At 48.1% G+C, this 20,613-nt stretch overlaps 1 protein-coding gene across 12 annotated transcripts in view; it reads left to right on the top strand.

Annotated features, from left to right (window-relative positions):
* The window catches only part of MEGF11 (multiple EGF like domains 11), a 329,933-nt gene that overhangs the window by 159,445 nt on the left and 149,875 nt on the right, over positions 1-20,613 (top strand). The window lies entirely within an intron of this gene.

Genomic DNA, 20,613 nt, shown 5'->3' with positions numbered 1-20,613 from the left:
TGTGGTGGTCAGCTGTACAACTCTGACTTCTCATAAAACACCTCTAAGTTCGGTTTTTAAGGATTGAAGTGAAATTGAAATGCCACCCAAAGGTGCAGACCCGGAAGGTCAAGACCTGCTCCTCGGCTTTGCCGGTCCAAAGGCTCACTCAGTTTTGTGGGTGCTCACAGAGACTCAAGGGACTGAGTCATGAGACTGGTGGGCACTGGGGTGCCTCTGAGTCCCCACAGGCAGGAGAGCAGGACACCTGTCGGGGTAGGTCACTGTGCTCCTACATTTCCTGAAGTAGACAGTTCACATTCTCCAGGAAAGGCTTCCTATTCAGCACAGACTGGGCAGGTGCTCCTGGGACTGACCGAGGGACCCCCGCAGTACGGGGCACTGTACCCACTGTGGGGCTGGCCCCGAAAGGGCAGGGTACACCCAGCTGTTGCTCAGGGAATTTTCTGTTAAAAGCCCAGATAAAAACTCCTCCTTCTCCTCTGGCTCATTTCCCTGACTGTATACTCTGTGTACTGCTATATCCAGACCCCCTCTCCGTTGGCACACATCACAGTCAATGGTTGGTTCACGGTACAGTCTTACTTTGTTTTCAAAGAGGCCTTGATTAGTGTAAAGCCCACTTTTCTTCCTTCTGTGAGCAGGGATCGACTATTGCTGTATTGTGGCTTACCTGTGACTTGAGTAGATAACACAGCTAGGCTGATCCTGGAGGGGTCTCACTCCATTGTTTACCTATTTTGGGGAGCCACCTCCCTATTCGCTGTCCCGCAGTGTCTAGAGCGGGCATGAAAACTTGCAGAGGGGAAAGGTGGGCCCATTGGCCCAATGTGGTGCCCTTTCCCATTCTCTCTGCTGGGATGGAAACATCTGTGGTCCTTCTTTCCAAAGGCCTTGACTGGAGCCTCCCTGGCTGCCCAGGGCATGAGAATACACCGGCCAAAGAAAGCTATTGGATGTGGTTTTGTTTTGAGCCTGGGTGGTTATCTTGGCTTAGAGAGTCCAGGATCTGTCTGGGGTGCTTGAGAGACGCTCTCCAGGGCAGTGGGGCCTCTGGTGACCACGTGGCCTCCTCCTACTCACTTTGCTGCTTCGAGGTCGGCCCTGCTGAGAAACGGGTCCAGGGACTCTGCACAATGAAAAGGAAACCTGAGGGACCCGTGAGTTTAATGGAATGTCTTTCTGTGAACTACAGGAAACGTGCTGAAATGTCTGAGAGCATTGTGCCCTGTGTCCGTGTTTGGTTTTGTGTAACTTTGCGCACAACCAATCTTCGATAAGAACTACCTAACTTGGATTCGCCGAGCCCTTGCTGGGACGGTCTGCTTCCTGCTGCTGGGTTATCGTGTTGAGGGCAGCCTGTTGGAGGGTGACATGTAGCCTGAGTCCTGGGGTCTCTGAGTGAGTACAAATTGCCAATCAGTGCAAATAGGTTTGGTGCTCACTATACAGTGGTCGTGCTGGGCAGGGGCAGGCCCTGGAGGGTCTCTCGGACCCGGTCTGCATCTCCCAGAGTTCCGGTCTGGTGAAAGGATAGAAGGAAGGTGGCAGTCCTTGAAAGGGACTAGGCAGTTTAGAGAAAATCTTTCCCCTAGTGTGAATTTACCAAGCATGCAGGGAGCTGGCCTTGTTACTTTGTAGCACAAAGCTGGGCTGTCTCATTTCCCCACCCCGGATTCAGTCATCAGACTTGGTGCTGAGCAACTCACAAGCTGTTTCCTTAATTAAATCCACCCTCCTGGGTTAAAGAGCCACCCCCCCTAGGTTTACTCAAACGCATGTACTACCCAACCCTTAGGAAGTTCTAAAATGAGTTCCCACCCTGTTTTGAGGGATAGCAACATTAAGTTAAGGGAATCCCCAGACTCTCACTTTCACAATCAGAGCATTGACTGTTTAAATGCCTGCCAAGAGCTTTCCAATCTCTGCTTCAGTCTGTCCATTAGCAGGGGGCTTCCTGCCTCCTATGGAAGCACATTCTGACTGTTGGAAAGTTTCCCCTTTGGTTGAGTGGAAATTTGTCTCCAGCCTCTACCAGTTGGTTCTCACTCATGATGAAGTCCAGGGCAGGGGGATGGATTGCCATGACCCTCCTAGCCATGTCTAGAATTTCTCCCAAGTTGCTCAGTAGACAAGACCACAGACTGTGTGAGAAGATGTTCATCTCAGAGTGGTTGATCCTAGCCCCTGGGGCTGCATAGAAGACACCCGAGTGCCCTCCCATGGGGTAGCCCTTCAGGTATTAGAAGAAGGCGATTACTTCCTTCCCTAAGTTCCTGTGTTCGCAGCTCCTTTGTTTCTCACGTGATGTGGCCTGAACTGCCTTCATCATCTGACTTCTCTGCATTGCTGGTGGCCTGTGCTCCTCCTAAAATGTCATTCCTAGATCTGACCCCCACAACTGCTGGCTTGCATGGAAAAATAATAGAGAAATGGATTCTTTATTGACTTCCACTCTGCATTAGGGACTTTATCCTCCCATTGAATTCCTTCATAGCGAGGAATTATTATCAGCCCCATTTTCAGATGAGAAAGTTGAAGCACAGAACGGTTAAAGAATTTTCAACAAACGTATGGCTACTAAATGGTGAAACTGGGACTATCCACCAAGAAAAACCTGAACTCTTAACTGCTATGTTCTTCTTCCTCTGGGTACTCACCCGCTTTTAATACAGCCTAAGGTTGAAATAGGCCTTTGATGAGAAAACATACTCACAGGAGAAGGAAGGATCTATGTGAAAGATGTGGCCCTGTAATGTTGTTGTGGAGATAGATGAACGAACTATGGGACACAAATTGTTACTAGGTTTATTCCAAGCACTTTGAGCCTGCTTGCTATTATGCTGTTGGGTGTCTACCTGCCTGTGTGTACCTCAGGGCCTTTGCGGGGCCTGTGTCCATGGGGCGGATGTTCCAGTTGGCACAGTGTGTATCTCTGAGATGTCTGAATGGGATCTGTCCATATACATGTGACACCTTGCAGGGAAGGTTTGCTTTTTGTTTAATTGAAAGCAGCTTTCTTGTTTTTTTGTTTCCTGATTCTAAAATTATATCTGCTCATGTTAAGAAGAAAATTCAGACTGTACCAAAAGCATAGGCACAAACGTTAGGCTCCCATACCAGGGATCACCACTCCTGGCATTTGGGGAACTTGCCCACCTTGTCATTCCTCCACACACCTGCAAACTTAGAGCTACATCTGCCTACACCTTTTATGATTTAGAGCGAATGTAGGTACTGTTCTGTAAATTGTTTTTTAACTTTATGTCATGCACTCATTTCCTTGTCAATAAGCATGACTCTCCCTTAAAATTCTTCATGGCCTTATAGAATTTCATGCTATGGATTCCCAAAAGCATTAACTAGTCTCTTGTTGATAGACATTTAGGTTGTTTCTGATTTTTTCACTACTCACCACCCTTTATTCAAGCTCCTTAGGGCCTGTTGCTTTCAGAACTTAGCTTTTTCAGAGTTTAAAAAGTATATGGTAACTATGTCTTATATGACATATACTCCCAGAGGGGTCTGGGCAGCACCCTGGCATGAACATAGTAATATTTCTGAAGTGACATATGACTGATAATATCTACTGACAGAAAGACCATACATAACCACAGATCAGTTCCATGAAGATTCTGCTTCCAAGAGAATTTTGGTGCTGAACTTTGAAAAACATTTCTTTAGGACTTCTTAGGGATTTTTGGACTGTGGACAAGGGACTGTGGCTGTGTGTGAAAATGCTGTAGCGATTCTTCTTGTGCGTGTATCTTTGCCCACTTGCCCCTGTTCATTCTTAGGATAAATTCCTGGAAGTGGCAGGGAGGGTTATAAAGATCCATCACCCTCCTGCCTGCCTCTGCCCTGCCCTTGTGGCTGCCAAGGGATTTATGACTTTGACGGTCATAAAAGGGACAAATCCAGCAGTGGGGTTGGGGGGGTGGGGGCCTTTTCCTTCTTTTACAGGCTTATAACCCCGTCATCTAATTTCCTTAAGGTCTGGACTCATTTCTTTCCGCTTCATAAAGGAAGCGAAGTGATTCTGATTTGCCTGGTGGGGAGACACGTCAGCTGTTGTGGATAATTCCAAGATGTTAGACGGACCGATGTGGGGGAATGGAGTGGCTGCATGCTTGGTCATAAACCTCCATCCCATATAATAATGAAGAGTAAAAGGATGAAATGTCAGTTTACACTGAATAAAGATGACAGGGTAACTCTTATTAAATTGCACTAATCTCACAAGTGGAGATAAAAAGGAAAAAAGTTTGCCTATATTGAATATCTAGCTTTTTAAAGTAATTAGGAATATTAAAGCAGTGACAATGATTGAGATAGAAACATTATTCATAACTTTTATTTCCGCACTGGGCAATGATCCAGTGTATTTCATTTATGAGGTTTCAGCTGTAAGGAGAGACGTGAGCCAATTCCTAAATTAAATATGCCCTGTTAACTTTTATAAATGATACCCGAGAATCAACTTGGAAATTTAAGCCTTGATTGTATTATTTAATTACTGTATTTCCTGGGTCCTGCTTCTGCTCCCCCATCCCATGGTGCTTTGCAGTTTGGGTTCTGGGCTGTAGAACATGTGTTTCCGTTTTGGTCTCTGGCCTCCCCAGAAGGAATGGCATAGACACGAGACAGAAGCCCGCCCCTCCATTTTCCCACCCCTCCCTTCCACATTCTTAGATTCACTGAACTGATATTATTCATGTGTACAAAGTACAGGACAGTAAAAGCTCACTACACAGTGTCTTACTGCCTGGTGAAAACTGCCCCTCACCCTGTGCTGGGCACGAGGCAGGACTGCAGTCACGAGCAGCAAAGGCAGCAGGAACCACGTTGGGCCACCACCGGGAGTAGCTACTGCCAAATCCAAGTGTTCTTATCTTGAACAGGATGTGGGCCCCCCCCCCCAACCCCCCACCTGACTTGGCTTTCAGCTTTCTCCGTCAGTAAAAATAAAATATTTACCAGCTCAGAAATACGTCCATGCTCCTAAACTAGCCTGGGACCCTTTAGGTCAGTGCTTTCAAACGAAAGTATATGTTTGCTAGAGACTTTCCTATGTGTGTGGTAAAATATACATAACATAAAGTTACTATTTTAACCATTTTTAAGTGCACAGTTCTGTGGCATTAGGTACATTCACATTGTTGTGCAACCATCATTACCATCCACCTCCAGAACTTTTTCATCTTCCCCAACTAAAACTCCATACCCATTGAAATACTAGCTCCCCATTCCCCACTCCTCCCAGCCATAAGCAACCACCATTCTACTTTCTGTCTCCAAGAATTTGACTACTCTAGGTATCTAGCGGAACCATACAGTATTTGTCTGTGACTCGCTTATTTTGCTTAGCATCATATCTTCAAGGTTCATCCATAGTGCAGCATGGGTCAGCACGTCTTTGCTTTTTAATGTTGCATAGTATTCCATTGTGTATAGACCACATTTTATTCATCCATTCATCCATCAATGGACACTTGGGTTGCTTCCACCTTTTGACTGTTGTCAAAAGTTAATAAACTGCTATGTTTTCATCTAACAGTTTCATGGTTTTGGCTCTTGCATTTAGGCCTTTGATCCATTTTGAGTTAATTTTTGCATATGGTGTAAGGTAGGGGTCCAACATCAGTTTTTTTCAGGTGGATGCCAAGTTTTCCCAGCAACTTTTATTGAAAAGACTTTTGCTAGAGATTCTTGAAGCTATGGAGTTTAATTTTTTTTACCATGTAATGCCATATTAGTCATCAGATAAATAATTTAACATTGTTCCTTATATTTAAATAAATGCAGATTTATTGTAGAATTAAATGCAGAATTGACATTTATTTGAAAAACAGAAATGTGATCTTCTGGGCTTTTAGTGGACCTTTGGGGCTATGCCACTAGTGGAAGAAAGTAGTAGAAAAGACAAGAGGACTGTACCCAGAATTAGATCTCCCAGGGCTGGTAACTGTTTACAGGGATGCTTTGGAGAGGGATCAGGGCTTGAAGCCCTTTCCCCACTGCATTTTTGGGGATTCTGTCTTCCCTCTAGCATGCTGAGCTTCTGCAGTACCCGCACAGTCTGTGTCTGGGCACCTCGGCTCCAGATTGGCATAAGGGCTCTAGGCCAGCCCTTTTACTACCTCACCTTGGGCATCCCAGTGTCTCTGCATCTTTCCACAGTGCTCAGTGCTGGCCCTCCAGAGCCATGAGTCATATGAATCCCAGTTTACTGTGGCTTGGGCATCCTGTTTTCCTGAAGGTCTCTTCATATATCTTTCATATCCACATATTTCTGGAATGGAGTGCTAGGAAGTATGGTCTAGGATTGCACAACCGAATTTCTGGTCACTGAGATCTCATGATTTAACTTGAAACCCTTGAATCAAGAGCTGGAAGGGACCTCAGAACTGTTCTGGTCCAGTCCTTCCATTTTACAGATGGGTAAACTGAGGTCTAGAGCAGGGAAACTGCTTGCCTGCGGTTGCCCAGGGAAGTAGTGGCAGAACTGTAACTTGACCCTGGGTCTCCTGACTCCCAGGCTTTTTGTTTCCCATTCGCTGCTCTGGGAGTTCAGGACTGGAGTCGTCTTAGAGACAAATAGTCTCCTATCAAAGCATACACGCCACTGGTTCTACAGAGCTTTGTGTAGATGATCTGAAGGTTCCAGACCCTCCTGGGTCTCAGCCCAGGTCTAGAGGACAGACTCATAACTACCCAGTCCCCAGGCCAGGGCACTAGGACTGGGATTCCCAGAGGGGTCAACCCTACCATCTGCCTGGCTTGAAAAGTACATCAGGGAAGAGTCCCTGCCTCAGGGGCGCCTGCACACACTTGTCACCGATGAGCAGGACGGTGTCACAGCGCGGCAGTACAGGACATGGAGGCAAAGCAAAGGTAGAGGGTGTAGCCGGGGTTCCTGCCTATCTTGGGGCAGGCTAAGGTGCTAGAAAGGAGATGGGCAGGGCCAAGTGGGGGAATGAGTGGGCCTGGCCACATGGGTCTGCTGGGAAGGGATACTGCGGAAACGCTGGGGACCCTTCCCAGTGAGGGTGTAAGGAGAGAGTGTGAGTAGTGGAGAGGAGGAGAGAGGAGGTCAGAAAGGAGCCCGAGGGGCCACAGGGTCTGAGCAGGAAAGAGATGAGGATTCCTGCTCCCGCTGTGTACAGATGCTTCGTGTAGATTATCTCATTTAATTGCTCCCTGCAGCTTGGAGTGGTCGTGTGTTACCTCTATTTCACAAACAAATCAGAGCTCAGGGAAGTGGAGTAACTTGCTTGCCCAGCTAGTGAGTGTCAGTTTGGGATTAGAACCCAAAACCTGAGTTCTTCCCACGGTTCCATGCTGCCCCTGCAGGGATGGAAGTCCTGTGCCCTAACAGGAAAGCTAGCTTTGGGTCATACGTGCCTGGGTGACCCTAGCTAAGTCCCTCCCTTTCTGTGAGCCTCAGTTTTCTCATGTGTAAATGGGAAGTTAACACTGCTATTTCAGCTCTAAAATCCCATGATGCTCTTTCTGGGAAGTCAAAACTTCAGCCCATCTGACCTAATCAGGGCCTTCGTGACCTTCCTGCTGACCTCTGGGGGAGAGTCTTCCCTCCCCTGTCTTCAGGCACGCTCTGCCCTCCTGTGAGAAGCAGTGGGGAGGGTCCAGCCACGGGTGGGGCAGCCTCACGACTCTCATGCTGGCCTCCCCCAGGGGGCTCTTGCTGCGCTTGGTGCCTGTCCACGAGGGGATGTGTTCAGGGGCATCGCGCCAACCAGGAGGCTGCAGTTCTTGGTGGTTTTTTCACTATGCTGAGCCGCTGTCAAGGTCAAAGCAACTTCAGATGAATCACCACAAAGCAATTACACTTGCTGTTCCTCACCTGCCGTTCTACCCAGCCCGCGGCGGCTCGGAACCACCTGGGCTCGGAACCGCCTGGGCCGTCTTCTCCCAACGTCTGGTGCGCCTGTGGGGCCTCCCCGGGCAGCTGCTCCGTGGCAGCGCCATGCGCTGGGCTGCAGTCACCGTGACGGAACAGCAGGGAGCTCGGGACGCAGCAGCAAATGCTTTTTTCAAGGTCTATGCATAAGAGGAGCTGCTATTCTCAGAGTTCTAAATTGAAGGAATTCAGTAGCCAGGGCCACCGGCTCCGAGGACTCCATATTCTCTGTCCCTCGAGTTTCAGTTAATGCACATTTATTGGGCACATCTCAGAGGCCAGTGCTGCCAGGGGTCCAGGCCTGAAGGGGGATTCAGGGACGAGGAGGGCGGAGCTCCCTGCCGCAGGACGCTTGGAGCAGAAGCCAGAACCGCCAGTACAGACAGGAGGGAGGAGGAGGGGTCTGCGGAGAGAAGGCACCGGCTTTCCTGGGGAAGAGGAAAGCCATCATGGGAGGCTGGAGGGAGGAGCGAATCAGACGTGCACTGTGGTCTCCTTTTATGAAGAAAGGGAAGCCCAGAGAGGTTAGGTGATGGCCTGACGTCCCAAGCCCGTGAGCTGCAGAGCTGGGCTTGTCTGACTTCCCAGAGGCTGGGAGTGGGTAGGAAATGTGAGAACGGCTTGTGGGGAGCCTGTGATGGAGGCTGAAAGAGACCTTGTCCCAGCCTGAGCCTGGGGGCTGCAGGGCGAGGACAGCAAGAAGGGAGAGCTGCTGGCCTCCCCCAAACCCCACCCCTCTCTTTTTGAGACACCCCTGCCTGGGCTGCGCTCTGGTGAAGAGGTTTATTTCCTCCCTTCTTGGGTTTCTTCCTTCTGTAAGTGCCCTTCAGGAGAAATGGGAAACGAGAAGGAGCAGGTGGCAGGGTGCCCTCCCGTCCCATGGTGGGTCTTGAGTATGAGGCTGGGTGGGGGGCACCATGTGGAGACCCCAAAACACAGGGCTGGAGGCAGCCGGTCCCCCTACTCCATCTCAAACCGAGGATCAGATCATGCTTCAGTGATGACACCCACCAGAAAAGGAGGGCAGACCTGAGACCCCCCTTCCCGGATCCCAGGGAGGCAGGCCGTGGGGCAGAAGGGGGCATGGGGCCACTACTCCCCAGGGAGTCACTGCTTGAGCAGGAGCAGCCTCTCAGGGTTTCACCTCTTCTCCTTCTGCCTCTGAGACCAAGGAGATACTGGGACCAGTCCCATCTGAGCAGGGTCAGGGCTCGGGCAAGAGCCTGAAAGTCAATGTATGGCCTATCCTGAGAGTCAATTTTTGTACCTGAGAAAGCCAAAAACTGGATAGCCCGGAGTCAGTGTGAGCTGTGTGTTCAAGGGGGCTGTTACAGGGCGGGGGAAGGAGGTGCATTCTGCCCAATTCAGCTCCAGCCATCTGCTCCCTGAGAACAGAATTAATAAATAGATGACACACAGGAGTCTCAAGAACTGGGGACAGGGAGGAGGGTGGGAGAGGCCGCCTGGAATGTGACAGAAGCAGAACAGGACTGGCGATAGCCAAACTGGCATCAGTGTGTGGGCCTGGCAGGTGGAGCCGCCATCCCTCCCCAGCTTGGGCATGTAAAGGGCATTGTGTCCCACATACGCACGCACTTCCAGGGTGGGCGCGTGGCCAGGTCTCCGTGGGAGGCGCAGCTCCCCAGGGAAGGGAATCACGCACAGCTCCTACCTGCCTTCCACCAGCCCTGAGGACTGGCCTGGAAGTCTGATGGGGAAGGGGAGGGAGCCAGTGTCCCCTCCCTGGGCCTCTCCAACACCCCCACCCACCCCAAGACCGTCAGTTCAGTTCCAGTCAGCCCAGACCTGCCATCAGTGCCGGGAACCAGGCAGGAGAGGGGTGTGATGGTTTCTTTGCATCCCCCCACCTCCCTGTGAGGTGGGAATTACCTCCCCTGTTTTGCATTTGAGGAAGCCAAGGGCCAGGGAGTTTAAGTACCCGGCCCAAGGGCATACAGCTAGTAAGTGGCAGAGCCAGGACTTGAACCAGGCTGTCTTCGGGACCACACTCACAACTCTGGTTGCTACTTCTTTACAGAGCTCTTTGCCTTCCCTCTCCAGCCCCTCCCACACTTGGGAGGTCGGGAGGTGGCTCAAGTGCAAACCAGGCCATATCACTTCCCTGCTCCCCTTTGCCTACCAGGAAGTGCTTCAGCTCCTTAGCCAGGCCTTCAGGGCCACTCTGGATCTGATGCCTGCCAGGTTGTCGGTCTCATCTCCCATCACCCCATCCTCCTTTCCCCCCTCCAATCCTCCTTTATCCTTTGACCCGTTGCTCTTTTGCTTTCAAAGCCCACCTCAGATGCCACTTCTTCTGTGACACTGTCAGATTCCCACAGACCTTGACTGTAGGTACATGGCCAGTGTGGTCCATGCCACCCTGGATGATTATTGTGTGTGTGTTTGCTACCTTCTCAGCCCCCAGGCCCTGAGACCTTCTCCATGGCAGGGCCCAGGGCTGGGGCCTGGGGCCCTGCCTGCTGCAGGCATGTGGTGACCACTCAGCACAGTGCTAAGGGGGACCCAGTGGATTTGCTCTATTATTTTATCATGTTTTGGTTCCTCCAAATGATGGCCGCTGCTAGGACCAGGGAAGAGTGTGCGATTCTGGGCTGATGCTTGGGAGAATTCAAAGCCCTGCCCCTGGATCTTTCAATGCATCTCACCTATCAAGGTTGCCCAGGCATGTGCTCCGAAGGATTGCAGTGTGAGGCCAGGTTGGTCCTTGAGACGAAACAGATCACAGCAAACTGGAAAAATGAGAAAGATGCTAAGAAGGCAGTAGAAGCAGAGCTCAAAGAAGGGTGAGATTTGAAGTTTCACAAGTCAAGTCTTAAAAGAGAGGGTGTTTCAGGCAAACAAACTCACACAAGTAAAGGTATTGAATGGTGAGCAAGTCCATGTGACTGAAGCAGAGGGTGCCTGGAGTGGAGGGGCGGGAACAAGGCTGCACTGTAGGCCGGGCCGGGTGGTGTGCTGTTCTTACGCCAACATGCCAGCAAGATTGCACATTACTGCACAGGCCAGGGCAGCTCCTAATGGGGCAACCTCCTAATCTCTCTCATCTGTCCTAATCTGTGACCAGGTCTGGGCCTAGGAATGGGAACAGAGGGCAGGCTGGAGACTGATCTGCCCCTCCAGTCCTGGCTAGTCCCTCCAGGTCGGCAGGGCCATGCTTTCCTCCCCCTGTTCTGACTGGAGGGGACTGAAGAACATATGGTGGGCCATCTTGGCATTGGTGGGAAGCAGATTGGATAGGGGGGGACTGCTGTGATTGAGTCTGGTCAGGGGGTGACCCACAGAGGCCAGTTTGGACATGTTCTGAAACCCTGGCCAGACCAGGGGAGGCAGACCTGATGGCCAGTGGGATGTCCAGGCAGCGCCCCTAGAACAGCCTTACTGGCCCCCAGGATCTCTGACGCCCGGCAGTCCTGGCTCTCCACCTCCAGTCCTCAGACCCAGCGGGGCCCAAGGCAGGCAGCAACTTCCCTATGGCGTTATAACACCAGCAGAGGCAGCACAACTGGGGAATCTGTCACCTCTAATAAGGGAAGCCCATTCTGGCAGGCTGGGTAATAGGCCTCAAATTGAATAATTAATAAAGTTATAAAAATATGCCTACTATATGGCCAGAATAATTCAGCCCAATTAGAAGCAATTATTTCTTGCAGTTATGCCACTTTGTATTTTTTATGAACAGCTCTAGAAATAAGACAGGATTCCCAGGTTTGTTCCCCTGCTTGAAAGGCTCCTTTGAGACCAAGTTCTCTCTTGGGACAGATAGATGAGGAACATCTATCTTTCCATCCACCTGTCCATCCATGCATCTGTCCAACTATGTGTCAGTTCATCCATCCCATCTCCATTCCATCTATCCACCATTCCATCTTTCCATTCATCTATCCATCCCTTCATCTATCTGCCCATCCATTTATTCTTGAGTCCCTTCCATGTGCCAGACACTGTGCTAGGTCCTGAGCATGTGAAGATGCGTAAGCCTCTGCCTCTGCCCCAAGGAAGTCCCAGCCCAGGCAAGTGGACCTTTGAGTAATGCAAGCTGTCATTCCTGTTCCTCTTCAGAGGTCCTACCAAATGTTATTTTTGTCCTTCGTCTCTTTCTCTGTATCACAGGGATACATATAAAAATATCTGGACTTGAGTTAGGAGATCGGTTCCTTCCCAAGAAGGTTCAGCTTGTTTTCCTACATTTGAGAGCTTGGGGATCTTCTGGCTTCAAAATTCCCACTGCCCTGGTGCCCACCATTTATCAGGTGGAAGTCAGAGGACATGGAACCCAGTCCTGTCCTGGCCTCTGCTTACAATGTAACCTGGAGAAGACACTCACTCATTACTGGTCCATCTGTCAAATAAGAAGAATCACTGTGTCACTGTGAGCTCCACAGGAGGACAGGGGTTAAGACACTTGAGCCATGAGTTGGAGACCCAAGTTTGCTTCCTCGAACACTGGACATAAGTTGAATTCTGAGTTAAATCAACTCATGTTTAATAGGCATCCTGCAGGAAATCCTTCCATAAAGCCAGTGCTCTTTTTGCACTGAAGATAGCCTCCTGATTTCTCTGCCTGGCCACTGACACTTTCCTTATAGTGCAGCAAAACCATGACTCAGTTCACTGAGTCTCCATGGAACCCTTGCCCTGCACACATCTCTGTGGGGGATGAATCGGAATGATCTAGTAAGGTATATTATGGTCACCAAACATTTATTAGGGACCTGCTATATCCAGGGCTTGGGGGATGCAGAAAGACATAAGCTTTCACCCTGCCCTAGGGTCAGCCTCACATATAATCCACAAAGGATTCATATCGAGAATATATATATATTTTGTGTTCTTTATCATTGTGTATTTTTTTTGGTATCATTAATCTACAATTACATGAGGAACATTATGTTTACTAGACTCCCCCCTTCACCAAGTACCCCCCACATACCCCATCAGTCACTGTTCATCAGTGTAGTGAGATGCTGTAGAATCACTACTTGTCTGTGTTGCACAGCCCTCCCCGTGCCCCCCCACATTATACATGCTAATCGTAAGGCCCCTTTTCTTCTCCCCCATCTTCTCCCTCCCTTCCCACCCATCCTTCCCAGTCCCTTTCCCTTTGGTAACTGTTAGTCCATTCTGTGGTTCTGTGATTCTGCTGCTGTTTTGTTCCTTCAGTTTTTCCTTTGTTCTTATACTCCACATATGAGTGAAATCATTTGGTACTTGTCTTTCTCTGCCTGGTTTATGTCACTGAGCATAATAACCTCCAGCTCCATCCATGTTGTTGCAAACGGTAGGATTTGTTTTCTTCTTATGGCTGAATAGTATTCCATTGTGTATATGCACCACATCTTCTTTATCCATTCATCTACTGATGGACACTTAGGTTGTTTCCATTTCTTGGCTATTGTAAATAGTGCTGTGATAAACATAGGGGTGCATATGTCTTTTTCAAACTGGAGTGCTGCAGTCTTAGGGTAAATTCCTTGAAGTGGAATTCCTGGGTCAAATGGTATTTCTATTTTGAGCTTTTTGAGGAACCTCCATACTGCTTTCCACAATGGTTGAACTAATTTACATTCCCACCAGCAGTGTAGGAGGGTTCCCCTTTCTCCAAAACCTCTCCAGCATTTGTTGTGTTTGTGTTTTGGATGGTGGCCATCCTTAATGGTGTGAGGTAATAGATATCTCATTGTGGTTTTAATTTGCATTTCTCTGATGACTAGCGATGTGGAGCATCTTTCCACGTTTCTGTTGGCCATCTGAATTTCTTCTTTGGAGAACTGTCTGTTCAGCTCCTCTGCCCATTTTTTTTTTTTTGGTATCATTAATCTACAATTACAGAAAGAACATTATGTTTACTAGGCTCCCCACTTCACCAAGTCCCCCCCACATACACCTTCACAGTCACTGTCCATCTGCATAGTAAGATGGTGTAGAATCACTACTTGTCTTCTCTGTGTTGCACAGCCTTCCCCGTGACCCCCACACACTATACATGCTAATCGTAATGCCCCCTTTCTTTTTCCCCGCCCTTATCCCTCCCTTCCCACCCGTCCTCCCCAGTCCCTTTCCCTTTGGTAACTGTTAGTCCATTCTTGGGTTCTGTGATTCTGCTGCTGTTTTGTTCCTTCAGTTTTCCTTTGTTCTTATACTCCACATATGAGTGAAATCATTTGGTACTTGTCTTTCTCCACCTGGCTTATTTCACTGAGCATAATACCCTCTAGCTCCATCCATGTTGTTGCGAATGGTAGGATCTGTTTTTTTCTTATGGCTGAGTAATATTATTGTGTTTATGTACCACATCTTCTTTATCCATTCATCTACTGATGGACATTTAGGTTGCTTCCATATCTTGGCTATTGTAAATTGTGCAGCGATAAACATAGGGGTGCATATGTCTTTTTCAAACTGGAGTGCTGCAGTCTTAGGGTAAATTCCTAGAAGTGGAATTCCTGGGTCAAATGGTATTTCAATTTTGAGCATTCTGAGGAACCTTCATACTGCTTTCCACAATGGTTGAACTAATTTACATTCCCACCAGCAGTGTAGGAGGGTTCCCCTTTCTCCACAACCTTGCCAACATTTGTTGTTGTTTGTCTTTTTGATGATGGCGATCCTTACTGGTGTGAGGTGATATCTCATTGTGGTTTTAATTTGCATTTCTCTGATAACTAGCGATGTGGAGCATCTTTTTATGTGCCTGTAGGCCATCTGGATTTCTTCTTTAGAGAACTGTCTGTTCAGCTCCTCTGCCCATTTTTTAATTGGATTGTTCGCTTTTTCTTTGTTGAGGTGTGTGAGCTCTTTATATATTTTGGATGTCAACCCTTTATCTGGTCTGTCATTTATGAATATATTCTCCCATACTGTAGGATACCTTTTTGTTCTATTGATGGTGTCCTTTGCTGTACAGAAGCTTTTCAGCTTGATATAGTCCCACTTGTACATTTTTGCTTTTGTTTCCCTTGCCTGGGGAGATATGTTCATGAAGAAGTTGCTCATGTTTATGTCCAAGAGATTTTTGCCTATGTTTTCTTCTAAGAGTTTTATGGTTTCATGACTTACATTCAGTTCTTTGATCCATTTAGAATTTCCTCTTGTGTATGGGGTTAGACAGTGATCCAGTTTCATTCTCTTGCATGTAGCTGTCCAGTTTTGCCAACACCAGCTGTTGAAGAGGCTGTCATTTCCCCATTGTATGTCCATGGCTCCTTTATCATATATTAATTGACCATATATATTTGGGTTAATGTTTGGAGACTCTATTCTGTTCCACTGGTCTGTGGCTCTGTTCTTGTGCCAGTACCAAATTTGTCTTGATTACTGTGGCTTTGTAGTAGAGCTTGAACTTGGGGAGTGAGATCCCTCCCACTTTTTTCTTCCTTCTCAGGATTGCTTTGGCTATTCAAGGTCTTTGGTGTTTCCATATGAATTTTAGAACTATTTGTTCCAGTTCGTTGAAGAATGTTGTTGGTAATTTGATAGGGATTGCTTCAAATCTGTATATTGCTTTGGGCAGGATGGCCATTTTGACAATATTAATTCTTCCTAGCCAGAGCATGGGATGCATTTCCATTTGTTAGTGTCCTCTTTAATTTCTCTTAAGAGTGTCTTTTAGTTTTCAGAATATATATTTTTTAATCTTACAAATCAATAAGATCAACTGTTCAAACACTGGCAAAGAATAAAACACGCACTTCACAGGAAAATGGTATTTTGATGGGAAATAAGCATATGAAAAGATGATCACCACTGGTTGTCAAGGAAATGCAATTTAAAACTAAGAGATGCCACCTTATCACACCCAAGAAAATGGGGGAAGATTTCTGATAATACCAAGGGTTAATAAGGCTGAGGGCAAGCGGACACTGTCCATGCTGCTGGTGAGAGTGTGAATTGGCAGCACCATTCTAGGCAGCAGTTTGATAATCTTCAATAAAGCTGGACATAATACCAATCCCATGATACCATGTTTCTCAAACATTTTTTTCTATTACAACCTAGATTAAGCAACACATTTCATATTATGTCCCTGTACCTACGTATGCACACACTGATATTTTGAAATCTCTGCTATTTAATTTTTTTTAATGGTAGTTATGACCTTTTAGACTGATTTCATGACTCTCTTCTGGGTTACAACCTGCAGTTTGAAAAATTCTGCTCCAGAGAGCCTCAGCAACATGCGCAGTCCTGCACCATTGTTTGCAATGGTGAAAAGCTGCAAGTAACCTAGAGGTTCCTCAAGAGGGAAGTGGATAAATCACAATGTATCCATATAATGGAATCTCTGCAGCAGTTTGAAGGAATGAACTAGTTCTATACCTGTCTGCTTGGCTAAACCTCAAATATATAATATTGAGTGAAAAAAAGCAAGTTGCAGAGGCCTTCATACATACCATACAATGTCACTTATGTAAAGTTTAAAAGAATGAAAAATGATGAATATGTTATTTATGGGTCTATCCAGATGTAGTAAAAGTATAAACTCAGACATGGAAATGATACCCACTAGAGTCAAGCTTAGGTTACCCCCAGGGAGGGAGGAGGAAGGTATGGGAGGGATACAAAAGGATTTTCAGCCCTCTAATGGTTTATTCAAAAATAAAAACAACTGTAGCAAAAATGGGGACTGTTAAGATGTTTGATGAATCTGTTAATTTTATCTGAACTTTGTCATATACTTGAAATATTCCTATGCAAAAGAAAAGGCCTTTGTCACCTCTTTTTCTACCTGTCCAGTACCCAGACTTATGTGAAGAAAAAAAATGTTTCACTCTGTGCTAAACTTAGACATTTGTTCCATTCAATTTGGTTCAACAGATGTTTATGGAGCACCTACTGTGGGCCTGACAATGCTAGGTGTGAGGTGTGGAATAGGCAGGAAGGTCGGGAGGATATTACAAGTGAAGAGCTGGAGCTCAGCAAGGGCACAGGCTGCCCACCCATCTCTGCCTTGAGAAAAACAGATAAACATTACGTGCCACAGAGAGGGGATTGTATCTGGTGCACCCACTAGGGGAATCAGGGGAATCAGGGAAGTCTCCCTGGAGGAGGTGAGAACTGAGATGGGCCTTGAAGGATGGACAGGCATTGACTGGTTAGAGACTCTGGAAAGAAAAGGAACCTTGAGGAGTACCCTTCTGGGTCTGGGTGACAAGACAGTGGTGACAGGGCAGCTCAGGCCTGAGGACTGCAGCTAAGATGGTAAAATGCGCCCTTGAAGGCAGCACCTAGTGGGAGATAGACAAATGGGGTGGAGAGGTGGGTCTGATCCATCACAGAGGTGGTTTAGAGAGTTGGATTCCTGGAGACAGGTGCCCACCACAGAAGGGCACAGTCCCTTCAGGGGCAGCCATCAGACGAGGGCCCCAGCAGGAAGATGGGGACAAGGTTCTGCTGAAATCTCAGACTTCAAATTTATTTGACCAGCTCAAATTCCTCATACCAGAGGCCTCACCATCCATCTCGGCGTGGAGGGGCAGAGGCAGGGGTTGGGGGCTGGGCTGCACAGGAAGTGTGTTAGATTGTTCGGGGTCCACATGTCTTGCTAGGAGGCAAGCCCCTAAATCCTCCTCTGACATGCTCCCCTTCTAGTAAATCTGAATAGTTTAAAATAATTCCCTCCAACCTTGAGGCTGGTGCCAACTTTGTGTCATCCATCAGCCCTAGCCGATTTCTTATTAGGGTTCTGCTGTTCCCTTGGAAAAGTTGCCACCTTAAATCAAAGGGCTGATAGGCCACGGGAGAAACAGAGTTGCTGGAGACAGCAGGGCGACAGCAAGTCAGGAAAATGAGGTTCTGCTCCTACTGCTGGGCAAGCCCATCCTGGGCCCTGGCTCTGCAGCCTGCCCCAGGCGCCTAAGGACGGGAGTTGTCTAAGCTCTGCACGGCTTGAAAAGCCGCCCAGAGGTGAACACCTTCCATATTGTTTTTCCAACAACCAGCCAGTAGAAGGCTCAGGTAAAGAGGCCCGACAGCATGGATTGTGTTTGCCTTTCATTCATTCACTCACGTAGGAGTACATCACTATTTCACGACACGCGTTGGATGCCTACTGTGTGCCTGTCCTGGGTTCCTAGAAAACAGCAGTAAACTAGGCAGTGGGCATGCCTTCATGGAGCTTACCTGCCCATGAGGGAGACAGTTAACACGTGCAGAAATAAAGACAGCAATTTCAGATGTTAGTATGAAGAAAATAAAACAATAGTGAATTAATGGGTAAGGCAGGGTGGTCAGTGAAGGCCTACCTGCGAGGGGGACATTTGGGCCTGAATGATAAGAAAAGCAAAGGTCAGAGGGCTGGTGTGTTGGTAAACCTTAATACTCAGTCTGTTTTTGACTCAGCAGAACAATTTTTTATGTCTGGGAACAACTGCCCAGCCAGGCTCTGTTGAGGATTTGTAAATGGACAGGCAATTTCCTGCCCACACAGTGCATTCAATCTAGCAGGTGTGATCCCCCAGCTACCCAGGGAGCTAGAGGGCAGGGTGCTTCAGGCGGGGCCAGGCATTGTGCTGAAGGCTCAGAGGAGGCGCAGGTCTCTTCCAGCTGGGCTGAGCAGGGAAGGGCTCCCAGAGGGCAGAGCCACCTGCAAGGCGTCCTCTGGCAGGGTGTGGGATGGGCTCTGTGAACAGGCCGGGCCCAGGCAATGCTTATGTATTCCATCTGGTGCCAGTCCTAGTGGGTGCAGGTGTCCTATTAATTACCAAGTGGGTCGGAGCAGGGAGGGACCCGGTGTTGGAAGGAGCTTTCTTCAAAACTAACTGGCGGTAGGATGAGTGGCATGGATTGTTTTTTTCTTGCTGTTGCTGCTGCAGAAGGAAATACTGAGGTTTCCCCTCATTTCTGCATTGCTTGTCTCTTGGCTCCGGGTCACAGCCCCGATTGGGAGCCCGGAGCCTAGACGGTCTGGGTCACAGAAATGACAGGTCTCCCAAGCAGCTGCAGGGCTTCGCTGGGGAGAGCACAAACCACACAGGCAGGTCTGCTGTTGAAATGAGCAACCCTTTTTCATAAGTCAATACAATTTGCTTAGCAAATAGAGATTAGCAGGGCAGATGTCTCTGCATTTGTTCTCAGCTCTAAATGTCTCTTAGCATCAGTCACAGCCAGAGGGTCCAGAGGACAACCAAGAAACGCAGTGACTTTCCATGCAGTTTAGAAGCTGATTGGCTGACGACTTCAAAGGCCAGCCCTGCATCTCCCTGTGGGAACTCCCTGAAGGCTGGCTCTAGGCCAGGCACTGGGAAGACAAGGCCATAAGAGGCAGCCCCTTTCCTTAAGGAGTATAGAGTCTGGTAGAGGGAGGCAGACAAATCAACCAGGGTCCGCTGTCTTATGCCTGTAAAGGGCAGGAGGGGAGGGAGAGGGCAATTCTATAAGGTGGGCCTTGGATGGAATTTTTATCTCCCCAACTCTGTGCCCACATGATGCCTGGCCCAGAATAGAACAAACAGTGTGAGACACCATGGCCACTAAATTATACCAAGAGTTTCACCACTGAAATGAATGACAGCTATCTTATTCCTAGTTCTTGGAGGTGGGTAGATCAAGCTAATAACGCGTGTTTTCTCTCAATCCTATGTTTTTTTTTTCAAAATCTTCCTATAACCTTTGATTTCCAAAGCTGCTTGACTGCATAAAATTCTCAGGAAGGGGATGAACTCCAGTGAGTGCCTATGGGGCAGCAGGTTCTGGGCCAGGCTCACAGTAGCCTCATTTAATCCTCCGACAGCCTTGCAAATGATCCTCATTCTTCAGATGAGGCAATGGAGAGGCGCAGCTGTCAAGGCCTCCCAGCTGCTGGGGGAGAGCAGTCTGACTTGAAAGAGCAGGCCTGTGTGAGCTGCCTCAGCCCAGAGTTATCCAGTTAGCTCTGTAGCAACTTTGGAAATGGTTCCCCACCAAGACACCCCCGTCACTGGAGCCAGCCTCCTGAGGAGGGATGGAAGGTTACAGTAAAACCTCTGCACCAAGGGTTCTGGATCACCATTATGGGTAATCCCATAATGCCGAGCCCTTTTCCTGTCCCCTCACAGTGGACCTCTTCGTTGTGTCACACAGCCATGGCCCAGCCTTGGAAAGTCGAGGTTTGGTCACAAACGAGTCATCCGTTTGTGCAGGTATGCCTGCATGGCAGGTGACATCTGGAGCAGCTGTGCCTCTGAAGCTTCTAGAACCCAGCTCTCTGACTGATCACTGTAAATCTGACTGAAGGAACATCCATGCATGATACAGTGCCCATAGCTCCCTGGCTCCAAGGGCTTTTGCCAAAGCTGGGCTTCCTGAGCCCTCATGTGAGGTGACCCAGATGAATGATTTTTACTCAGTCTTCCCTGAATGTCCCCCCAAGATCACTGGGCGGGGGGCGGTATCATTTCCCCTGGACTGGAGAGATGAAAGGACTTAGGCATTCTTAAAGCAATTCTCTTACACAGGGGTCAGCAAACTACAGCCTGTCTGTTCTACAGCCTGCTTCTGTAAATAAAGTTTTACTAGAACAGAGCCCTGCCCATTTGTTTCTGGATGTCTCCAATTACTTTCTCACCACGTCAGCAGAGTTGAGTCGTTGAGACAGGTCCGCAAAGCAAAAAATATTTACTGTTTGACCCTTTACAAAAAATCTTTGCCAATTCCTATCTTAGAACCTTATAATTTTTGCCCCATTATTTTTCTCC

The sequence above is a fragment of the Manis javanica genome, chromosome 8, assembly GCF_040802235.1.
Source record: "Manis javanica isolate MJ-LG chromosome 8, MJ_LKY, whole genome shotgun sequence".
In the NCBI taxonomy this organism is placed as follows: domain Eukaryota; kingdom Metazoa; phylum Chordata; class Mammalia; order Pholidota; family Manidae; genus Manis; species Manis javanica.
This window is presented reverse-complemented; position numbering and strand designations above follow the sequence as displayed.